The sequence below is a fragment of the Pinus tabuliformis genome, chromosome 4_2 (assembly GCF_031772625.1).
Source record: "Pinus tabuliformis cultivar Carrire ecotype Pingquan chromosome 4_2, CPIR1, whole genome shotgun sequence".
Lineage (NCBI taxonomy): Eukaryota > Viridiplantae > Streptophyta > Pinopsida > Pinales > Pinaceae > Pinus > Pinus tabuliformis.
Window position 1 is genome coordinate 919,002,134 of NC_142304.1, and position 24,966 is coordinate 919,027,099.

The 24,966-nt window shown below is 37.5% G+C and overlaps 2 pseudogenes; both read left to right on the forward strand.

Moving 5' to 3' along the window:
* The first annotated feature begins 10,262 nt into the window (after positions 1 to 10,262).
* LOC149172670 (ricin B-like lectin EULS3) lies at positions 10,263 to 11,202 on the forward strand (annotated as a pseudogene).
* Positions 11,203 to 13,309: 2,107 nt separating this feature from the next.
* On the forward strand, positions 13,310 to 14,324 carry LOC149172671 (uncharacterized; annotated as a pseudogene).
* Positions 14,325 to 24,966: the final 10,642 nt, after the last annotated feature.

A 24,966-nucleotide genomic window follows, 5' to 3' on the forward strand; every position in this document is an offset into this window, starting at 1 on the left:
ATGGATTTCAGGGTCATAAAACTATCCATGAACTGGGGGTTTGATTCCAAGGGATTTTCTTCTGACATTTTCCTCTTAGAATAGACTCTTCCAATTTCCGGGTTAGTTTCAACCAATTATCCTTCTCCTAATTTAAGATTTGATCTAGTTAGCATTCAACAACAAAATCCAGCACACGCTTGTCTAACCTTAGTAACCCTATGCTCTAATACCACTTAATCTGGAATTTATCCAGGATAAAGAATGAAAGGTATTATAGACTCATGTGCATGGATGTGCCTATGTTACTTATGCAATGGATCGATAAGATTGCTAGAATACATAGACACTGAGGCAATCAGAGAAAACATAACAATCAAACATGTAAACAAAACAAGTTTAATAAGGAGTTCACCCAATGCTCCTGGGCTACATCTCCTGGTCCAACCTTTCAGTGGTGGCCTCTCTATTATGTTTTCAAGCAGAGTTTTTACAACAGTGAGCTCGATTCAAGTCTCACTAAACAGAATGAAGTCAATAGGATTGGAGTGCACAAACTCTCCTTATTGAAACTCGACCTCTGAGGGTCATAGTAGTATGACAGGCCTATGCCGAGGAGTTTGCTTGAACCTCTCAAGCCTTCAATGGAGTACACAGTCTCTCTCTCTCTGGCTCTGTCTGGCTCGATGTTGCCTTCAGGTCAGCTCAGCTTCTACTCTCTATTCTCTGTTATTAGCTTCTTGCGTCTTTGTTTGTTGCCCATTCTTTGCTTCTATCAGTTCATGGCTTTAAAGCTAATCTGTTCTTTGACTGCTCATTTCCGCTTTCCGGCCTTTTGGTTTCCTTTCCTCTGTCCGTTCAAATTCCTCTGCTCTGCGTTATCATCACTGGGTAACGCTTCGTAGGGAGGTGGCCAATTGTTTGTTAATGGAATGGGTGTCAGATTCCTGAATCATATTCAAATGGTCGTTAAATATGTTTGCTTCAAGATCGCCCGCAAACATGAATCATTTGCCAACTCATCATCCATGTCAGACTTCAAATCCCCTATCATCTTGCTTTTTAACCTGTCAAATCCAGTCAGTCATCGGGACGTATCTCCACCGTTGATCTAGATTCCCCAGATCCTACGGTCGTCCTTCATATCGGGTGGACAAGTCGCACAGTGTTTACCCATCCGATGCGGGCGATTTTCTCTCTCTTCCGCCAGACGGTTGTCACTCGATGCGTGGCATCGGGTGGGATTCAGTCAAAACTGCTTACCACCTCGAACCCTTCTGATATCTTGTCGGTTTTGGGGAATCTCGCACTACGGAACCGAAACAGTTACTTTTCCAAATTTTATAGCGTTTTCAGGTCCAGGCGCTTTGGGGCTTTCCTTCACTAAGGGGGACGCCCTACGATACGCAATTAGTGCTAATCCCATATCAGAATCCACCTCTGTTTCTTGATCTGGCCTTCGGTTTTGTTAGTTTTGTGCCATTGCGCTTTACCATGGGCCAACGGTCTGCGCGCTCGACCAAGGGTCCTCGTTTCTCCGCTCTGGCCACAACTGCAATTGTTATGAGGATTCCTTCTGATAGCTTCGATATTTTCAAAGACTTGAATCTTAGCATAATTTGAAACAGTCATGAAAACTTAGAGAGTTTTTAGGACCTAATTCGGATCATTTACTTTCAAACAAGTTGTCACTGACTGGAGAATATTTTTGTGAATGATGATTGCATTATATTTAGTGCTAATTATCACAATATTCAATAACTCCAAAAATTCATACTTCGTTCCATTTGAACTCACTCGCTTGAATTTGTTTGCTTTATTCACTTGAAATAACTCTCTTGAACTTCTCGCTCCCTTGTACCCTTGAACTCTCTCGCTTGTACCTTTTTCTTTTGTATCACATTCGCTTGATTTAGTTTCAGGAAATTGGGGTGTCAAACACTATTGAAAATGCACTGAAACTAGTGATTTTTACAATGAATTAAGTATTAACTACTCAACCATATCAACCTTGACTTATAATGATTCAAACAGGTGTTGGGTTTAACTGAAAGTGCACACGATAATTCCAATTCAACTTGATTTTGATGGTAACACTTACAAAGAACTATTGTAAGTACAATTCTACTTGATTACAAGCAAGTTACAATTGATCTTTTGAATGTTTTACAGTGTATTGAGTTCATAAGCTTGATTTGTACAATGATTTCATTGATTTTCTGCAAAAATGTTGTTGAACACTAGTGTGATTTAGTTATTGTACTTGAGCATGTGTTATTAAATTGCATGTTCTTGTGTTTCCTTAAATTTCCTTGGACTTTGTGTGTTGCATGAATGATGAATTGTGAATATGTCAAAATGAGACATAAAACAACATGAGCCTCCATGAAAAATTTGCCATCACACACAACTCAAAGTGTTGCTAAGATCCCTTTATTCAACTTCAGGGAAATCCGGGGCATGAAGAAAAACACTTCAATTTTATTATGAGTATCACTCTTACAATGATAATGTCCAAATGCATTTTAAAACCATTACAATATTCACCAATACAATAAATGTGAAATTTCAATAACCCATAAATATGAAAATTCCCCTTAAACTATGAATCATCAACTCTTTAAATTTTGATCTCTCGAAAAATATATGAAATCCATGCATTACTCCAAAAAATTTTGAAAATATCTTTCATAAAACTATAACCCTCCTAAAACAATATTTTAGTTTTTAAACTCTCAAGATATATGAAATGTACCCATTACTCTACATATATATATAACAAAAAATCTTGAAAATATATTTCATAAAGCTATAACCCTCCTAAAATAATATTTTAATTTTGTTTGTGGTAATATTTATAACTTATTCATATCACTATATAATTTCTAAAAAATGAAAGAGGAGTAATGTTTAATCCTGTTATGAAAACGGCATTTGTCCAACAAATTGTCGAGGAATCGAGTTGATTGTCGAAATCTTTTCACAAATGATACTATTTGATTCGACTTTTCTGGAGAAATACCCTTAGTGCTATGACAACGCACTTCAACAAAGCATATGGTCATGCATCTGACTTCAAAGTTTAGGCTAGATTGGACCATATAGGCTCAACGTGGTAGCAAATTAATAAAATATGGCTCCTCATTTAATATTGATATGATTCTTTTCCAACAAATAGGATTCTTTCTTTGTGACTTTTATGTGCTTAGGAATTGATTTAAAAAGTGAAATATACCGTGATGCATGGGGTTTGGATTTTTTTAACTTTAAATATTTATGAAATTTGTAGGTGATTGGTTGAGGAAAAATATTAAGCACTATGTATTAAGCTAATAATTGGTTCAGTGTTTTTTCATCTTGTTCATTGGATGAGAATAAAGTGATATTCAATAGACAAGATGAAAAAGCATTGAGCCAATCATTGGATTCTTCTTCAAGTGCCTTTCCATCTTGCCGTTAGATGAGAATAAAATGATATTCAATAAACAAGATGAAAAAGTATTGAGCCAATCATTAGATTCTTCTCCAAGCACTACAGGCTGCAAACAAGATCTAGACTTAAATCCATTCAAGAATGAGTAGTGATGCTTGTAGCCCACATTCAAAGTCACAAATTTAGTGTGTCATTTCCTTTTAGATACGACCACTCTTATTCTCATGTTGATCCACAAATAATAAGAAATATTCCTACACTTTTAGAGATAATTTACATAGATTTTGATGGCTACAGGTTTTTACTAAAACTATAATTTTCACGTAAATTATCTTTTCCAAAAAAAAGCTCTTTATTCCATTTTATTTTCTAAGAATAATGCATAGCTCCAAATTTATGGCATTTAGATCCACATATTTAGATCACACTTGAGATCCATGGTGAAATTCGAATTAGCAACAAACATATTGTAGTTAGCATATTGCTTGATTGAGGCATATTTTCATGTGAATAATTGCCAAATCACTCTTCTCTTGACTCATTTATATTGATCTGTTCACCATCAGAAAACACATCGCCACCAACCCTCTGCTAGGGTTTGAAAATCACAACTCTGAAAACATAATGCTGGTTGAAATCGCTTTAAATAAAAAAATATCTATCTATATATATGTGTGTGTGTGGGGGGGGGGGGGGTTAAAAAAAACATTGTGGAATTAAATTTTGCATATGGAAAAAATTGTTAGCAGTGCTAGTTTATAAAATTAGTGTTTTTTAAATTATATATTTTACACAATTATTATATATCACATTGAGTTATGTGTTACCATGAACCATTATGTTAGTAAGAGGACCACTATATCTATATACATATCTTTTAATAAATATCATATTGTATTGAGACTTATATGTTTATCTGAAATAATCCTCACAATCCATGTGGGCTAGGAGCTAATAAGCTTATATATTAATAAAAGCTTCATATCAACATTCACATTAGAAGGCAAAGTGATATGATTCGTAATTATTATGAGTGTTGTATAAATAACAACCACAAGTCAAATAGGTTCACAAATTATGATATTAAAAATAGAGTGGTCCTCAACTAAAGGAGAATGTTGTCACACTAATCTAGTGATTTACATCCAAAAACCAATTTTAAAATGATAATATTTGTATTATAAGTAATAAATTAAAAATCACCAGGTGTCACAATTGTTATGCATGTTATATTATTCATAATACAAAATATTAAAAATATCTATTAAAATAAAATAAAATCCCAAAATATATGCTACTAGGAAACATTTGATTAACTAAGTGTAAAATTTGATTGTCATAGTAAAAATGAAATTCATTATATTGATTAAATTGTGGTTTATTAATTAAAACAAAGTGTAAAATGTTATTATAAAAACTATCTTTTTTTCATATAAATCCCATCAATTACATCATCATGTTTACATATAGTTGCGTCATTTGACGACAATGTATCATGTCGCAGTAGCGATTGGAACCCAGGTGGGGAGGTTATTATTAAACCCTCCCAACCACTCTGAATAGCATCCATTGACAATTTATAAAAAAACTATCTTAATTATAATAATTAAAGAATTAAAATTTAAAATTTATATTATTATCTAAAAATAATAATAATAATAAAATTATCTTTTAAATTTAATTACCAGATTTAAAATAAACCTTATTTTCATATAATAATCTACTAAACTACCATATTAATATTTAATTAACCTTCCAGCAAAACAATAACAAGTCAAAATTTAAATTTAAATTACATAACATAACAACATAAATATTATAAAATTTAAATTTATAATTATAAATTAACAAGATATTAATACTTTAAAGTTAAAATTAAAATTTTAATATACTTAACCAATTGAAATAAAAATAAATAAAAAATACAAAAAAAATTCCAATTACATGATACAATACCTTACGTATAAAACTATACCAATATAATTTTGAATAAAAGAAAAGTATGCTTATAAAGATTTGCTATCTCGTAAGGGAACTTAGTGTTTTGTTTTTTCTATTTAAAACATCAAATCAGGAGACCGCTTCTGCAAGACACGTATTCGTGGGTGGACAAAGATTCTTTGATTTTGGGAGACATTTGCTTTTCCCAACAAAATAGATTGGAATTTGATTAAAGGTGAATTGTGAAAGCAATTTGGTCCAGTTTTGTTGAAAGTGGGTCCACCTAGGATTCCATATTAGCTTTTTCAGCGAAGTTGCTGGGAAAGACATATACTTTCATAATTGAAGTCTCATAGTTAGATGGGATGGCAAAATTCCAAATTCATTTGTGATTGTGGTATCTTTCAAGTGTAAGGAGGGTGAATGAGAATGAGAACTAAAAGCAAGCAATTTTTTTTTTAAGATATATTAAATTTGTGAGTGAGAATATGAAAACCAAAAGAAATGATAGGAAAAAGGAAATAATAGAATTATTTTTATTTTATGAATAATATTTAAGTAAAATGTTTTGTTTTTTAGTTAGAAAATTTAATATTTTATTTATGTGAGTTAAAGATATTTTATTAATTTTAATAAGTGTATATAGTTTTGTAAAAAACAAAAATTTAAGTTGTGAAGTAAAAGTACTTTTGATGATGGATTATAATTTAGTTTTTTTTTTTAAAGTTGTAAATTATATATATATATATTTTTGCAAAAGTCAATCTTTTGATTAGGTATGAATGGAACTCTATTTATATGTTTATATAAATATATTATTATTAATAAATAAGTTGAATCTTAATTAATTGATTATATGAATGTTAAGTTTATATATAAACAATTAACAATGTCATTACTTCAAAATATTATAAACTTTAATTATCATCGAGCTTTATAATAAATTGCAATCTTTGTTTATTCACATGTCATGTCATATCAATAAATGTTATATATTGGTTTGTAATGTTATATAACTTACAACTTCAAACTTATGCTATATGTCTTGCAATAACCCATGACCATCTTTATTACTCAAATCCATTATGCTCTGATAATTATAACCTTTGTACAGTGTAATAACACAATTTTGATAATGAGAGTCCTTCAATTATGATGAATGCAAAAGAGGTTAAGGTCCTATGCCATGGCTTTTGGCATAAACTTATTATAAAAACATTAGCCAACATGTGAACGTTTGTATGGTTAGCCACTTAGTATATCTGTATATGACAATGTTAGTTATCATTTTAAACCACCAAGTAATGTAATGTAAATTTTGTAAAAAGAGATGTCATAAGCCTCTTATCAAATATCAATATCTATCTCATAAATATGTAATCTAGATGTTGCAACTTCTTTTTTAACCTTTTAAATACAAAAGACAACCACCAAGTAATGTAATGTAAATTTTGTAAAAAGAGCTGTCACAAGCCTCTTATCAAATATAAATATCTATCTCATAAATATGTAATCTAGATGTTGTTGCAACTTCTTTTTTAACCTTTTAAATACAAAATACAATTGCCTCATGATTCACTAATTATAAAATAAAAATAAAAAAATCAACATTAATATAATAAGCATCAATAAAGATAGCAAGCCACCAATTTCTATGTGCAAGTAAAACAATGTGCTATAGGAAGATAACTAGCATACTTTTACTAAGGGACCCCACTTATTTTCATTTATTTTTCAAGGGATATAAGATTTTGTAACCTTACCCTCACCTCCTAGTTCGATGACTTGATCAACCAATTTATAGGGATCTAACCTTCCCCAAATCCCTTGTAGTCTACATTGAAAACTTTTTGAAGCCCCTCATTAAAGGCCAACTTTCCCTCACTCTATGTAGTAAGGGTTTCTTTACTATCTTATTGGAGAGAAAGAGGATACAAACCTTATTTTTTTGTAGCGCCCCGTATTTTATGGGTTCCCATGGAATATACATGAATCGACAGACTTTGAATTACAATCCTAAGCATGATATCCCATTAATTGTTCTTGTTTAGGTGTGTCTGTTACACACACCTGATCGGATCTTGATTGATCTTCTCCTTTCTATTCAATTGTGCACCTTCTTAGACCAAATCCTTTGAAAAACATGCATAATTAAACTCCTTTAGAAAACCTTAGAAATAATAATGGAATTCTTCAACAAACTGAATGATCCTCTACAAAATCTAGAATGAAACCTCCACCTCTTAATTTGGATTACATTGGCTTAACTTTTAACCTCAAAACCCTACAAATGGAACCTTCAAAAATCCCAAAGTTTCAATATCTAGAAGATTTCAAAATACACATTTAATTACGTTTGTAGATCCAAGTGGTGAGATTTGGATTTTCCAAAAGTTCTAGATGTGTTGGAACTTTTTCCATGGAACTATTTGATATACTTGTTTTTTAAAATCTCTAGATAAGGAAAAACTTTGATGTTGAAGCTGAAGGATAAACTCAACAATCTCCAAGAGAAGAAGTTAAATATTGATAATGTTTACTTAATAGAGCTTCAGAAAACTCATAGGCTAACTCAAATAATAGAGTCTCTAGAAAATGAGACTGCTATTGCTCAGACCATTGCACAGGCCAAGGAAAACATATGGGTAGATATTAATGAGTCTATGACAAAATTGTGGCCTTCTATTGAAATTATTTTTGAATAGGAGGAGCTATTGGAAATATCGAAGGAAGTGATTGCAAAGGTAAAGAAAGACCTAGGTCAAAAACCAGGAGAGGCTACAACATTAATTAGAATTCTAAATTCAAAGACAAGGGAAGAACTGGAAGAATTTGAAATAGAGGACAAAACTGAAACAATCTTGGAAGTGAGAAGGATTCTCACTAAGAAAAATCTAATGCTACAACTTGAAAATAAATGTCATAATCTAGAAGCCAACATTAAGAAATTTCATAGGAAGTTCAATATTCTGCATCAAAAGGGACTTCTAGGCTTAAGAGGAAAGGCAGACAAACTCATTCCCCTTGAAGAATACCAACACGGGTTGCATCTATTGCTACAGAGAAATCCAAATTTGCCAAGATCAGGGAAACTACTATAGGAAAAGCATTCATTAAAGGTTTAAGTTTTGATTTATTAATTAAGCATGAGATCAATCATTTGTTTGTAATTAAGCCCACTTTTCAGAAATACACTGAAGTAGATGAAACATTTAGAAAGTTAATTAAATATTCCACTCCAAATGAAGAAAGATGGGACAAGATATGCCAATTTCTCAAATAAATAGACACAATTTTTTAGCAGCAGACAACAAGGTTTTTGCAACAGGATGCAAATTTCCAGGAGCAACAAAACAATAGCCTTTTCAGCCCAGTCATCACCAGAAGCCTCGAATTCAGTGTCGTTGTGAGTAATTCTTTGTTATTATATTTTCACTTTGTTTAAGTCCACATATATTTGAAATTAATGGGAATTCTGGGTATGATAATATTGAGTTTCAATTTATCTGAAAACCCCTATGAAGTTATTATCAATTACATAGATTAGTTAATTAGACTATATGTTTTAATTAACTCCTCTACATCTTTAAATTGTCACTTCCCCTTAAGTATTAAATATATTCTATTGGTTGTAAAATCATTTTACACACATTCATCTGTATATGACTAAGTTAAATAATTTGTTTGATGATTTAATTAATCATATATTTTCTTAAGTTCAACTTGACATATCTCTTCAAAAGCTAAATTCTGCTAGAGGTGAAGAGTCAACCCTTTTAATACATCTTAAGTAATTAAGAAATTGCACCTGTTTAGACAGTTTAGAGCATTGGTCATCCAAAAACTCAAAACAAACAAAACATTTTAGATGCTTTGGCATAATTCCTTAACCTAGAATTATCTACAGAGGTACAACAGTATTGTAAGTCAAAAAGGCTATAAGCAACAAGCCTCATTTTGTAAAAGGACATATGGTCCACCACAATGTAGCTTTTCAGTTCTTCTTTATTTTAATAAAATAAAGTTTCTTTGTAGTTTTGTTTACTGTGTGTTCTCCTCTTTTTTTGGCATTTCAAATTTTCAAATCTCGAGGACCTCCCCCAAGATTTGGATAAATGGTATTAGAGCGGGTTGTGATTCCATGACAATGGGGGTTTTATATGAGTTTCCAAGGTGAATATGTTGGCTTCATACCATAAATTGTTTCGATCTACAACATTTTGGAAACTTCTCACCTAAACCATAGAATGAGAAGAATCAGCACTCATTGAGCTCATGTCATGCAGGTGTTCTTTGTCATTAGTCATTTCACTTTTCATATTTTAATCACAATTGCACATAATACATATGTTTCTAGTATGATCAAGTCCTCAATTCCAGGTATGCTAAAGTTCTGACAGATTTGGTAACTTGTACCACATTTGGGGAAATTGTGCCTAGGCTTCAATTTCCCATTCGGTGGTATTGCGGTTTATGGTGATCGATATGGGGTTTGTTATTTTTTCGGTGGTGCAATTTTGTTTTGAATCAGGCATGTAGATGTATTAGAGACACAAGGGGTGGTGTGAAACATCTGGGCATTTGCAGGCATGCAATGGCTCCAAATGTTGTCACTAGAAGGGAGTATCTTGTGATAGACAAACATGATGTATTGTGAAGCTTTTGTTATTAGGGATTCTATCAGGGAGCCACTTCATATCAAATATGAAAATGAAGGGCATAATGTTAAGGGTCCTTGGGAGATCTCTAGTTTCTCCAAATCATGGACTTGAGGGGTCTCAAACTAATTAACTCAATGCAAATTGCTTCTTGATTATTACTTTCGCTGAATGCATTCATTCACATTATTCAGAATTTCTACATTCTTGGATTTTCTCCATTGAAAGGATTGATTCATAGAATTAACTTCATGGAATTTCCATACGGGCACCACTCTCATCACCACCATAAATATCATGAAGAAAAACAACGCGAACATGAGCACCATCATCACGATTTTCACTCGAGTCTAGAATTTCCACCTCCTCCCAGAGCCAGAGAATATTATCCTACCCTGAGATCCCAGTTCCCAAAACTAGGGTATTACACCCCATCTCGATCACCCCAGCCCTACTCAAAGGTAGAAAATCATCCTCACCAAACCTTTTCACAAGTAGAAGAATATCATGGTCATTAGGGATTTGGGCATGTCGTCCACCATGAATCTCATCGTCCATTTCAAATACTAGAATGTGACACTCCCTCCTATTCATTCCCACAAACCTAGTTGTGGGACTTTCGAGGGTTTGATCGCACTACCTAGATACGGGGCTACAAAGGATTTGTTCCCGTGGCCTAGACATGAGCCCGCTCTACCATGGGGCTAGGTTTTTAGGGTTTTTACCAAGGCTAATCCTAACTTCTAGCTCGTGATCTGTAATGGATCTACCATTTTGGTCCATACGAATTCCCATGACAAGTCCTAACAATGGGTGATGGATGAGACATAGAACAACAAAGTCAAGGATGAGGCTAGTTGTCCTTCATTTTCTCTAGTCAATAAGGCAACCGTTCAGGCCCTAAAGCATGGACTTGGAGAAACCAAACTTATTCTTTTGACGCAATATGAGCCAAAAAAAATTGTTGAGTCTATTATTTGGACCATTAATGGTGACATGGGGCAAAGGTTTTGAACAATACAACTGGTTAACAATATTCACTTGAATTTGGATGCTTTCCACGAAGATAAAAAAAAATCAGGAGGAATCAAAGATGGTAACCCTGTATTCCTTTGGTCGTGGAAGAAATGAAATAATCAACTCTAGAAGGTAGTACCTTTATTATTACTTGACATGACTGTACATGAATGATGATAAGCCATTGGGTTCAATTCCAAAATATATTGGAAAGATTTCCAAGTTTCTGTTTCTATATATCTCTCACAACAATCTTTCAGGAAACCTTCTGCAAGAATTGTCAGAGCATTATGATCTACAAATATTGGATATTTAATTCTATAATTTCAAGCTCTCCATTACTAGTCATGACATAGATGGAAGAATTTACAAGTGGTTGTTAACAATTATGGGGCATCTTTCTGTGCTCAACTTGTCAAACAACACATTGATATGCAACCTGCAAAATCTCAACACTTTGGATCTCCATTCAAACCTCCACCAAGGGCCAATTTCCTGAAGGAAATTTAAGGATTGTTGACCTTTCACACAATATATTCAATGGTTCAATACCTCTTAATGTAGGCATCACACTTTCAAGTGTACTCTAATGCACCATGGTGACATCAAAGACATATTTGTCTCCCTCAATCATTTTATCTTCCAAGGGTTCCCATGGTGACAGGGTTATCTTTTATGACTATCTTTAAACACACTTTAATCCTCTTGATTTCATGGTGAGACTTTCAAATCAAAACAATGAAAAACAAAAATGTGAAAATTGAGTACCTGTTTTTACAACATCTAATTGGATAGTCATAATTTACAAAGATAAGCCACCAGACTTCTACCAGGTAACTTGGAAAATGAACTATCCCGAGGACCATTATAGGGTATCTCTATCCTCGAACCCTCATTCATCATGATTATTGTTCAACCACAATACCAAGGTTATGGGTCAACCACACAAGACCCTTGTCATCAAAGTTCATTTTCTAGGTTGCACACTGTCAATATCACAATTGGTCACAAGCGTTACAGGGTATCTCTATCCTCGGATATTTATTTGTCATGGTTATGGGTCATCTACAAACCCACGCTTCGTTGAAGTCCATTTGCTAGGTCACATGCTCTTAGTATCAAAATTGGTCACAAGCTTTACATGGTATCTCTATCTTGGAATCTTCGTACATCATGGCTATGGGTCAAGCACATAAAACCCTTCTCTTCATTGGCTCTTCATATTTAACAAAGGATTCTAAAGAGGGAATTTCATGCAATAGAGAACATTGCTTCTTAAGGGGGGAGGAATAATCTGAATGGAAAGTGGCATCTACCCATGGTATTCATCCACCCATGGTATTTATCCACCCATGGAATTTACCCATGGTATTGTATCTCAAAAAGGCTATAAGTAACAAGCCTCATTTTGTAAAAGGATAGATGGTCCACCACAATGTAGTTTTTACAGTTCTTCTCTATTTTAATAAAAAATAGTTTCTTTGTAGTTTTGTTTACTGTGTGTTCTCCTATTTTTATGGAATTTCAAATTTTCATATCTTGAGGCCCTCCCCCAAGATCTGGGTCAATAGTATCAAAGTGAGTTATGATTCCATTAAAATGTGGGTTTTATATGAGTTTCCAAGGTGAATCTTTCACCTTGATACCATAAATTTTTTCGATCTGCAACATTTTTGAAACTTCTCACCTAACCCATATAATGATAAGAATGAGCACTCGTTGAGCTTGTGTCTCATAAGTGTTCTTTGTCATTAATCATTTCTATTTTCATATTTTAATTGCGTTTGTAAAAAGTAAATGTGTTGCCCATATGATTGAGTGCTCAATTCTAGGTATGCTAAAGTTCTAACAAATCTGGTAACTTGTGCCACATTTGGGGAAATTATGTCTAGGCTACAATCTCCCATTCAGTGGCATTGTAGTTTATGTGGATCAATATGGGGTTTGTTATTTCTTCATTGGTGCAATTTTGTTTTGAATTAGGCATGTAGATGGATTAAAGACACAAGGGGTAGTGTGACACATTTGGGCATTTGTAGTCATAGAATGCCTCCAATTGTTGTCATTGGAAGGGAGTATATTGTGATAGACAAACCATATGTGTTGTGGGGATTTTGGTACTGGGGCTTCTATCGGGGAGCCACTTCATATCAAATATGCAAATGAAGGGCACAATGCCAAGGGTCCTTGGGATATCTCTACTTTCTCCAAATCATGGACCTGAGGGGTATCAAACAAATTAACTCGATGTAGATTTCTTCTTGCTTTTTACTTCCCCTACATGCATTCATTCACATTATTCAGAATTTCTGCATTCTTAGATTTTAGCCATTGAAAGGATCGATTCACATAATTAATTTCATGGAATTCCCATGTAGGCACCATTCCCATCACTACCATAAAGATCATGAACAAGAACACCACAAAGATGAACACAATCATCACGGTTTTCACTTGACTCCAAAATTTCCCCCTCCTGTCAGAGCTGAAGAATACTATCCTCCACCGAGAACCCAATTCCCAGAACTAGGATATTACACCCCATCGCCTTCACCCCAACCCGACTCACAGGTAGAAAATCATGCTCACCAAACTGTTTCATAGGTAGAAGAATATCATGGTTATCAGGGGTTCAGGCATGTCATCCACCACGAATCTCATTATACATTTCAGAGACTATAATGTAACACTAACTCTGGTTCATTCCAGTGACCTAGATGTGGGACTTCCGAGGGTTCGATCACACTGTCTAGCTACAGACATATGAAGGATTCATTCCCACATTCTAGACACGAGCCCTCTCTGTTATGGGGACAGGTTGTGAGGGTTTTTACCGAGGCTAATCCTGACTTATGGCTTGTGATCCGTAATGGATCTACCATTTTGGTCCATGTGAATTCCCATGACAAGTACCAACATTGGGTGATGGATGATACATACAACACCAAAGTGAAGGATGAGGCTAGTCGTCCTTTGTTTTCTCTAGTCAATAAGGCAATTGGTAAGGACCTGAAGCATGGACTTGGAGAAACCAAACCTATTCTCTTGACACAATACAAGCCAAACAAATTTGATGAGTCTATTATTTGGAAGATGAGTGGTGACATAGGGTAAGGGTTCACAATATCACTGGTTAACAATATTCACTTGAATTTGAATGCTTTTGATGAAGATAAAAAAAATTAGAAGGAATCAAAGATGGTAACCCTATAGACCTTTGGTCGTGGAAGAATGGAAATAATAAGCTTTGGAAGATAATACCTTTGTTATTACGTAGCACAAATGTACATGAATGATAACAAGACATCAAGCTCAATTCCCAAATCTATTGGAAATATTTCCAAGTTTTATTTCTATATATCTCTCACAACAATCTTTCAGGTAACCTTTTACAGGAATTGTCACAACATTATGATATGCAATTCTTGGATATTTAATTCTATAATTTCAATCTCTCCCTTGCTAGTCATGGCATAGATGGAAGAATTCTCAAGGGGTTGGTAACAATTATGGGGCTTCTTTCTATGCTCAATTTGTCAAACAACACATTGATACACAACCTGCAAAATCTCAGCACTCTAGATCTGATCCGAACTTAATTAGGAACGCAACAAATCAAAGATATAACCATAAATACATAGATGCAGTAGAAATAACACTTAATTTCATTAATATCAAGTACTAAAATATGCTTATAAACATAATGGAAATAAACTAGCTCAGATAATGGTAGCTTATCTCTGAGAAGAGATGTAGCGGCTACATGCCTATGAATTGTGTTACAATGAGGCTCAAAGGTTTATTTATTATTGAGAAACAATGGAAAACCCTAAACAGCCAAAAACCTAACCCTAGGAGTTGAAGCACCAAAATTGTTAGCCCGTTTGGGTAAATTGGTACATCAACTTCCCGAGGTCGTAACTTTGGCATACGATCTCTGTTTGGCTATCATAATACCTTGTTTCGAAGAGTTCAAAGAGAAGGACGAAAAAATAGGCTTAATAACTTTAGATTTTTTTGGTCTCTCCATTTCCATAAAAATGTCGTTTAGGGCGTCAAAATGTCTCTAAAATTTCAGGACCTTAAAAACTACCAAAAATGATAAATTGTGCTACAATTAAGGAAACTAAATAACTAAAAGAGACAATGTTGGGGGTCCAATTGGAATAGGTGGGTGACCACCAATATTCACCTGGATCACTCCTCCTCCCTTAGGAAGCAATGGTCTCCATTGCATTGAGTGCCTCCATGAGATGGGGAAACTTCTACTAAACTTGGTCCCTTGTGAGCCACTTGCCTTGGTGTAGGAGTTGGCCAGTTTGACAACCCGATATAGTTGGATCTTCTGCTAGAATGTGTTCCTGATCTGTGTGTCCACGATCCAATCAGTTGTGGCCTGTTCCATGTCGTATGGGTTTAGCTATGTTGGTATGAGTTGTTCTGCAATGTTAGATGTGTCCAACAATGGTAGAAAGTATGGCTGAAGGCAGTATACATTGAACACTGGTTGTATACCAAGGAATGGTGGAATGTTGAGTTCAAACTCATTGTCCCCTACAACCTTGGTGATGGTGTATAGCCCATATTGAAGCGAGTGAAGCTTGCGGTGGGGTCTAGTGAGGCGCTCCTTCTGCAAATGTAGCCAAAAATTTTTGCCCACTTGGAACTTGTACGACACCTGATGCCAATCATGGCGTTGTTTGTACTTAGCATTGGCTTCATCCAATATATCATGGACCTACTAGCGGATGTGTTGAATGCACTCAATGAAGTTGTTAGTCCTATCGGCTTCAGACTGGACATGAGTCGAATTTGCATAAGTAGCTGCAGAGGGTATGGCCACATCAATGGGACATAATGGCTGAAATCCCAACCCTACCTGAAAGGGGTTGTGGCCCATTGAGATTTGGAGAGCTCTATTATAGTTGCGTTGGACATAGGGGAGGCTTTCATCCCATGTGCGTGGATGCTTCAATTTTTACATGCGCAAAATGTGTACGATCATCTTATTGATGACTTCTGTTTGGCCATCAGTTTGGGGATGGAAAAATGTGGACTTAGTAAGTTTGGCATCCAACATCAACCAGAGACTTGACCAAAATGCACTTAGGAATCTGTTGTCCCAATTTGAGACAATGGTCTGTGGGATCCCAAAGTGTACGCTCACTTTCTCAAGGAAGAGATTATCAATGGCCTCTCTTTTGATACTCTTCTTGCAGGCTGCTGTAATGGCCATGTTATAGAATCTGTCGACGACCAAGAAAATGCAGTTGTTGTCATGCTTAGTAGAAGGAAGGCCCGACATGTAATCCATGGAGATGGATTCCCACGGTCGACTAGGAGTAGGCAGAGGAGTATATAGGCCTTTCTTCTTGATGGTTAGTTTGGAAATGGCACAGGCAGTGTCAGATTTAATGTACCTCCCAACATCTTGACAAAGGTTCGACCAATAAAAATACTTTTGTAGTACTGCCACTATTTTCTCTACTCTGAAATGTCTAGCGACTTGACTGTAGTGTGCCTCCAAAATCATCTTGGCACGCTCACTTGAAGGAACACAGATATGTCCCAGGTGGCATAAAAGTCCATCCTGGAGGTGAAAATTTGGAACTTTCTTACCTTCCAAGAGTGTCTGGTATGTGTTTCCGAATTCTAGATCAATCTCGTAAAGATGCGGCTACCCTGAAGTCTCATGCCCACAGGATTCGAGCACATTGATAAGCATCATGACTGGTGGTCATCTGAGGTAGTCTGCAACATTATTGGTGATTCCCTTCTTGTACTTAATGTTCAAATGGAATTGTTGCAGGTATGTGGACCATTTCTAATGGCGATCGTTCTGCAACTTCCCTTGTGTCTGTATGAACTACAAGGGTCGGTGGTCTATGTGGATGATCGTTTCCTTCCCCATAATGTAATTATTCCATTGACAATAGACCTGCATAATGGAATACAATTTTTTGTCATAGGTGGGATACTTTCAAACTATGTCTGAAGGTGTATCATTTTTGTAAGCCACTGGATTCCCCTGTTGAGTAAGAATTGCACCAATAGCATAGTCGGAGGCATCTGTCTCAGTCTTAAATGGTTGTTGCAGGTCTGATAATGTGAGCACTGGTGTAGAGTAGAGGTGTTGCTTCAACTCGAAAAATGCCTTATGTTTGGTTTCATACCAAAAGAACTTTGCTTTCGTTCTGCCCTTGGTGACTTGACCTAAATGCCAAGTGATATGAGAGAACCCCAACACGAACTTGCGGTAGAAAGTAGCAAGGCCTAGAGAGTTGTGGAGCTATGTTAGAGTGGCTGGGGTTGGCAAATCTAGAATGACTTGTATCTTTTCTAGGTCCACATGCACACCCTACTCATTAATGATGTACCCTAGATATTGAACCTGGGTCATGCCAAAAGTGCATTTCTCCAGATTGGCACACAACCTATGTTGTTGGAGGGTCTGGAGGACCTATTGAATATGGTGGAGGTGCTCTTCCCAACTTTGGATGAAAATCAAGATGTCATCTAAATACACCATAATGAATGCATTGGTGAAGGATCGCAAGATGTCATCCATGAATCTCATGAAGGTTGCGGGGGCATTCACCAACCCGAAAGGCATGACCAACCAATCGAAAAGGCCCTCCTTGGATTTGAATGAAATCTTTGACACATCAGAGGGTTCGATAGGCACCTGGTGATAATTGGACTTCAATTCAAACTTGCTAAAATATTTGGTCCCCCTGAGCTCTTCCAGAAGGTCATCAATCTATGGGATTGGATACCTATTATGGATAGTGATCTTGTTTAGTGCCCGATAGTCAATACAGAGTCTCCAGGTCCTATCATTCTTTTGTACCAATACAATCTGGTTCCCACAGGGTGATGGGATTGGCCTGATGTGCCCTTTCTACAATAGCTCCTAAATCTACCTCTTGATCTCATCGTTCTCCAGGATAGAGAGTCGATAGATTAGTCCATTGAGTAGCGGTGTGCCCGGGGTCAGATCGATGGAGTGCTTTATCTTACAGTGGAGAGGTACCCCCATAGGTGAGGCAAAAAGTCCCTTGTACTCCTCTACGACCATATCCATCTGCTGCTGTTGCGTGGAGGAGCCCTGCTTGGAAGTCGTGGCCACATTCTTCTTCTTTCCCTGAGGGAAAATCATAAGGAAAATAAATTTCCTGGTCCGTGAAATGATCTTACTACATTTCTTTGTAGAGATCAAAGAGATGGCAGTAGGAAGGGCTACCTCTGGTATCATGTACAACTTATTTCCCAAAGTAATAATCACAGAGTGAGGTCTAAACTCATATATAGCATGTCACTTCCACAAGTATGGTTTTACTAAAAATACATCACAAACTTCAAGAGGATAAACATCACAAATTACCTCATTCATGAAGGGCTTGATGTTGTAGGGAAGGCGTCATTGTTGGCTAACGCTGAGATCTCATCCTTGGTGAAGCCACCCAATGGTGTACAACTACGGATGTGCAATAGTTGGTAGACCCAGCCGCTTCATGACCTCTATTGAAATGAGGTTCTTTTGGCTCCTGCTATCGACAATGAACTACAATGAAGAACCCTTCACCCACATCTGTGAGTGGAAGAGGCGTCCCCCCTCCTCTGGATCTTCATGATCATTCTTCTGGATATTGGTGGTGGCCATAGTGGCACTGGGCTCTGCATCAATGATTTGCTTCCCTTTGTCATTCCCCTTGTCAGGTTCTGATTCAGAGTCAGAACATGTGTCTGATTCGGAAGCCTTCAGCTTGGCCACCACTGGCTGCTTGGCCCGACACTCACTTGTGTTGTGAGTGGAGCTCTTATGGAACTCACACCGTTTTTTCGTGTCCTTATTTGTCTTCAGGGTGTTGTTCTTTTCTTGTGGGTTCAACGGGTTTTCCTAGGTCACCCTGCCTTGGCTTTGTCCATTTCTCTGTGATTTGGGGGTGCCTTTCCCTTGCTTTGGAGTCACTGATCCAAAGTCTCACTTATTCTGTTTAAACTTCTGCTCAATCTTGACAGTGTATCGCTACGTCGTGCCGAGCAAGGAGATTTCCAGGAACTCCATCTCGTCCTAGATGTATCTGTGTAGACAACCATGATACTTGAGTACAAAATGTCGCTTAGAATCCTTGATACCCAACTTTGTGCGAAGGGTATGAAAAAAAATGGTAACCTCTAACACGTCTTGGTCCCTTCCCTACTGCAACGTAGTCCACTTTATGTTTATCCTCAGAGCTCCCGATAGGGTAGTACTACTCCTTGATGGCAACCATAAACAAATTCCAAGTGGATGTGGAAGAAAACAGTGAGGGTGTACATTTGTCCTTCTTCTCACAATAGGTTCCAAACCAGTCCTTGACATGGGGGGAGGCTTTCAGAAGTGCAAAAGTAATCTTTTCCCAGCTGGAAATGTCATGAACAAAAAATATCCTTCTATCAGATTTAACCATTTATTTACAACATCTGCATCTATCTAACCATCATATATGGGGATGTCAAAGTTAACTTGTACTTTAAAGGGCATGGCGCTTCTAGAGTGGCTGTTGGAAGAAGTTGCGTTGCCTTTGGGTAGCCACTGAAGGATCTAGGCAAAGTTGTTAATCATTGCATTCCTCTGTAGCTCAAGAGATTCTTCGAGAATATTTTGAAAGGATCTCCTGCCCCCTCGTATTTCTTCCCTTTCTCCATGAGACTTCGTCGTGATTTGCAAGGCTGGTCCCTCAAAGGTTCAACCAGTTCGAGCCCTAACTCCTTATATCTCGACCTCATTGGGGACATGCAATGAAAAACAGAGAAAGAGCAGACTGCTCTAATACCACTGATCCAAACTTAAATAGGAATGCAATGAATTACAGATATAACCATAAATACAAAGAAGCAACAAAAATAACACTTTATTTCATTAATATCAAGTACTGAAATATGCTGACAAACAAAATGGAAATAAAATAGCTCGGGCGATGGTAGCTTATCTTTAAGAAGAGATGTGGTGGCTACATGCCTCTGAACTGTGTTACAATGAGGCTCAAAGGCCTACTTATTATTGATAAACAATGGAAATCCATAAACATCCAAAAATCTAACCCTAGGAGATGAAGTGCCAAAGTTGTGGGCCCTGTTTGAGTAAATTGGTACATCAACTTCCCGGGGTCATATCTTTGGCATATGATCTCCATTTGGCTATCATAATACCTTGTTTTGAAGAGCTCAAAGAGAAGGCCAATAAAATAGGCTTACTAATTCGGGACTTTTTCAATCTCTCTGTTTTCCCTAAAAATGTTGTTTAGGGCCTCAAAACGTCTCCGAAAGTTATGGACCCAAAAAACTGCCAAAAATAGTAAACTGTGCTACAATTAAGGAAACTGAATAATTGAAAGAGATAGTGTTGGGGGTCCAAATAGAATAGGTGGGTGGCCACCAATATCCATATGGATCATTCTTCCCCCCTTAGGAAGTAATGCTCCCCATTGCGTTGAGTGCCTCCATGAGATGGGGAAACTTCTACTAAACTTGGTCCCTAGTGAGCCACTTGCCTTGGTGCAGGAGTTGGCCAGCTTTGATAACCTGATATAGTTGGATCTTCTGCTGGAAAGTGTTCCTAATATGTGTGTCCATGATCCAATAAGCTGGTGTGAGTTGGTATGCAATGTCAGATGTGTCCAAAAACGGTGGAAAGTATGGTCGTAGGCGGTCTACATTGAACAATGGGTGTAGACCAAGGAAAGGTGGAATGCTGAGCTCGAAGGCATTGTTCCCTACAACCTTGGTGATGGTGTATGGGCTATATTAGAGCGGGAGAAGCTTGCAGTGGGTCCAGCGAGGTGATCCTTCTGCAAATGTAGCCAAAATTGGTCACCCACCTAGAACTTGTGTAGCACCCGATGTTGATCATGGCACTGCTTGTTCTTAGCATTGGCTCCATCCAATATATCATGGACCTGCTAGAAGATGTGTTGAATGCGCTCAATGAAGTTGTTAGTCCTATCGGATTCGGATTGGACATGAGCCAAATATTCCTGAGTAACTGAAAGGGGTATGGCCACATCAATGGGACATAATGGCTAAAATCCCAACCCTACCTGAAAGAGGCTCTGACCCATTGAGATATGGAGAACTTTGTTGTAGCTGTGCTCGACATAGGGGAGGATTCCATCAGATGTGCATGGTTGATTTGAGTTGTACATGTGCATAATGTGTATGATCATCCTGTTGATGACTTATGTTTGGCCATCATTTTGGGGATGGAAAGTCGTGAATTTAGTGAGTTTGGTACCTAGCATCAGCCAGAGACTTGACCAAAATGCACTTAGGAATATGTTGTCTCAATCATAGGCAATGGACTATGGGATCTGAAAGTGTATCGACACTTGCTCAAAGAAGAGCTTAGCAGTGGCATTTGCTGTGATACTCTTCTTGCAGGCCTCCATGATAATGGCCATCTTAGAGAATTTTTCGACGACCACAGAAACGTAGTCGTTGCTGTGCTTAGTGGAAGGAAGGCTTGACATGTAATCAATGGAGATGGATTCCCAAGGTCAACTAGGAGTAGGTAGAGGAGTATATAGGCCTTGCTTCTTGATGTTTGGTTTGTAAATGGCGCAGGTAGTGTAGGATTTAATGTACCTCCCAACATCCTGACGAAGGTTTGGCCAATAAAAATACTTTTGCAGTACTGCCATTTTTTTCTCTACTCTGAAATGTCCAACGACCTAACTGTATTATGCCTTCCAAATAATCTTGGCATGCTCGCTTGAACGAACAAAAGTGTGTCTCAGGTGGCATAACAGTGCATCTTGGAGGTGAAAAAATTGGAACTTGCTTACCTTCCAGGAGTATCTAGAATGTGCTATCGAATTTTGGATCGCTCTAGTAAAGATGCGGCCACCCCTAAGTCTCGTGCCCACAGGAGTCAAGCACTGTGATCAACTCCATGACTGATGATTGGCTGAGACAATCTACAACATTATTGGCTCTACCCTTCTTATGATTAATGTTCAAATTGAATTGTTTTAGGTATGTGGACCATTTCTGATGTTAATCGTTCTGCAACTTCCCTTGTGTCTGTATGAACTGTAGGGGTCGGTGGTCTATGTGAATGACCATTTCCTTCCTTGGAAAGTAATGCTTCCATTGACGGTGGGCATGTGAAATGGAATACATTTCTTTATCATAGGTGGGATACTTTCAGACTATGTCTGAAAGTGTCTCACTGTGGTAAGCCACTAGATTTCCCTGTTGAGTAAGAACTGCACCAATATCATAGTTGGAGGCATTTGACTCAATCTCAAATGGTTGTTGCAGGTATAGTAATTTTAGCACTAGTGCAAAGTAGAGGCACTACTTTGACTCGGAAAATGCTTTTTTTTTGGGTTTCAGACCAAAAGAACTTCGCTTTCACTCCGCCCTTGGTGACTTGGCTTAAAGGCCAAGTGATATGAGAGAACCCCAACACAAACCTGCAGTAGAAATTGGCAAGGCCTAGAAAGCTGCGGAGATTTGTTAGAGTGGTTGGGGTTGACCAATCCCGAATAACTTATATCTTGGCTGGGTCCACATACACACCCTGCTCATCAATGATGTACCCCAGATATTTAACCTGGGTCATGCAAAAAGTGCATTTCCCTAGATTGGCACACAAGTTTGTTGTCGCAGAGTTTTGAGGGCCAATCGAATATAGTGGAGGTGATCTTCCTAACTTTGGCTAAAAATCAAGATGTCATCTAAATACACCACTGCGAATGCGTTGGTGAAGGGTCGCAAGGTGTATTCCATCAATCTCATGAAGTTTGTGGGGACATACTTCAACCCGAAAGGCATGACCAACCATTCAAAAAGGCCCTCCCTAGATTTGAAGATAGTGTTCCACACATCGGAGGGTTTGATAGGCACCTGGTGATAATCGGAATTCAAGTCAATCTTGCTGAAATATTTTCCCCCCTTGAGCTAGTCTAGAAGGTCATAAATCCATGAGATTGGGTACCTATTCCAGACAATGATCTTGTTCAACGCCCGATAGTCAATACAGAGTCTCCATGTCCCATCCTTCTTCTGTACCAATACAATCAAGCTCCCACAGGGTGATGAGTTTGGCCTGATGTGCCCTTTCTACAACAACTCATGAATATGCCTCTTGATCTCATCGTTCTCTAGAAAAGAGTGTTGATAGATCGATCCATTGGGTAGTTGTGAACATGGGGTCATATCAACGGAGTGCTTTATCTCATTTTGCATAGATACCCTCGTAGGTGAGGCGAAAATGTTTGTTTACTCCTCCACGACCATATCCATCTGCTGCTACTGCGTAGAGGAGATCTGTTTGGCAGTCGTGGCCACAATCTTCTTCTTGCCCTAAGGGTGAATAATAAGGAAAACAAATTTCTTGGTTTGTGAAATGATCTTGCTGCATTTCTTTGCAGAGATCAAAGAGATGGTGGTAGGTGGGGCTATCTCTAGTATTATGTACAACTTATTTCCCAAAGTAATAATCACATAGTGAGGTCTAGACTCATATACAACATGTCGCTTCCACAAGTATCGTTGTCCCAAAAATACATCACAAACTTCAAGAGGAGCAACATCACACAATACCTCATCCATGAAGGGCTTGATGTTGTAGGGAAGGCGACACTGTTGGCTGACATAGAGATCTCATCCTTGGTGAAGCCACCCGATGGTGTATGACTGCGGATGTGTTGTATTTGATAAAACCAACCGCTTCATGACCTCTATTGAAATGAGGTTCTTTTGTCTCCTGTTGTCGACATTGAACTGCAGTGGAGAATGCTTCACCCACATCTGTGAGTGGAAGAGGTAATCCCCCTCCTCTAGATCTTCAGGCTCATTCTTCTAGATCTTGGTGGTGGCCATGGTGACACTAAGATCCACGTCAATGATATTCTTCCCTTTTTCATTTCCCTTTTTAGGTTCTAACTCAGAGTTAGAACATGCATCTGATTTGGAAGCCTTCATCTTGGCCAATAGTAGCTACTTGGCCCGAAACTCACTTATGTTGTGAGTGGAGCTGTTATGGAACTCACACTATTTTCCCACGTCCTTCTTTGTCTTCGGGGTGTTGTTCTTTTCTTGTGGCTTCAACGTGTTGTCCTAGGTCACTCCACATTGGATTTTTCATTTGCTCTACAATTTGGGGGTGCCTTTCACTTGCTTTGGATTCACAGATCCAAAGTCTCCCTTCTTTTGTCTAAACTTGTGCTCAATATTGACAGTGTATCGGTACGTTGTGCTGATTGAGGAGATGTCCAAGAACTCCACATTGTCCAGGATTTATCTCTGTAGATAATTGTGGTACTTGAGAAACAAATGTCGCTCTGAATCCTTGACAACCAACTTTGTGCGAAGGGTATGAAAAACATTGGTAAACTCTGACACGTCTTGGTCCCTTCCATGCTGCGTCGTGGTCGACTTTATGTATTTATCCTCATAGCTCACGACAGGAAAGTACGACTCCTTCGTGACATCCCGAAATGAATTCCAAGTGGGTGCAACTAAAAATAGTGAGGGCATACTTTTTTCTTTCTTCTCACATAGGTTTCCCACTAGTCCTTGACGTAGGGGGCGACTTTGAGAAGTGAAAAAGTAATCTTTTCTTGACTGGAAAAATCATGAATAGAAAAATATCCTTCTATCAGATTTAACCATTTATCTACGACGTCCACATCTATCTGACATTCAAATACGGGGATGTCAAAGTTAACTTGTACCTTAAAGGGTGTGGTGCTTCCAGAGTGGTTGCTGGAAGAAGTTGCATCACCTCTCAATAGCCGCTGAAGGATCTGCGCAAAGTTTCCCATCATCACATTCCTCTATCACTTGATGGCTTCTTCGAGCAATATTTTGAAAGCATCTCCTACCCCCTCATCTTTCTTCTCTTCAGCCATGGGAGGCTATCAGGATTTGTGAGGCTGGTCTTGCAAA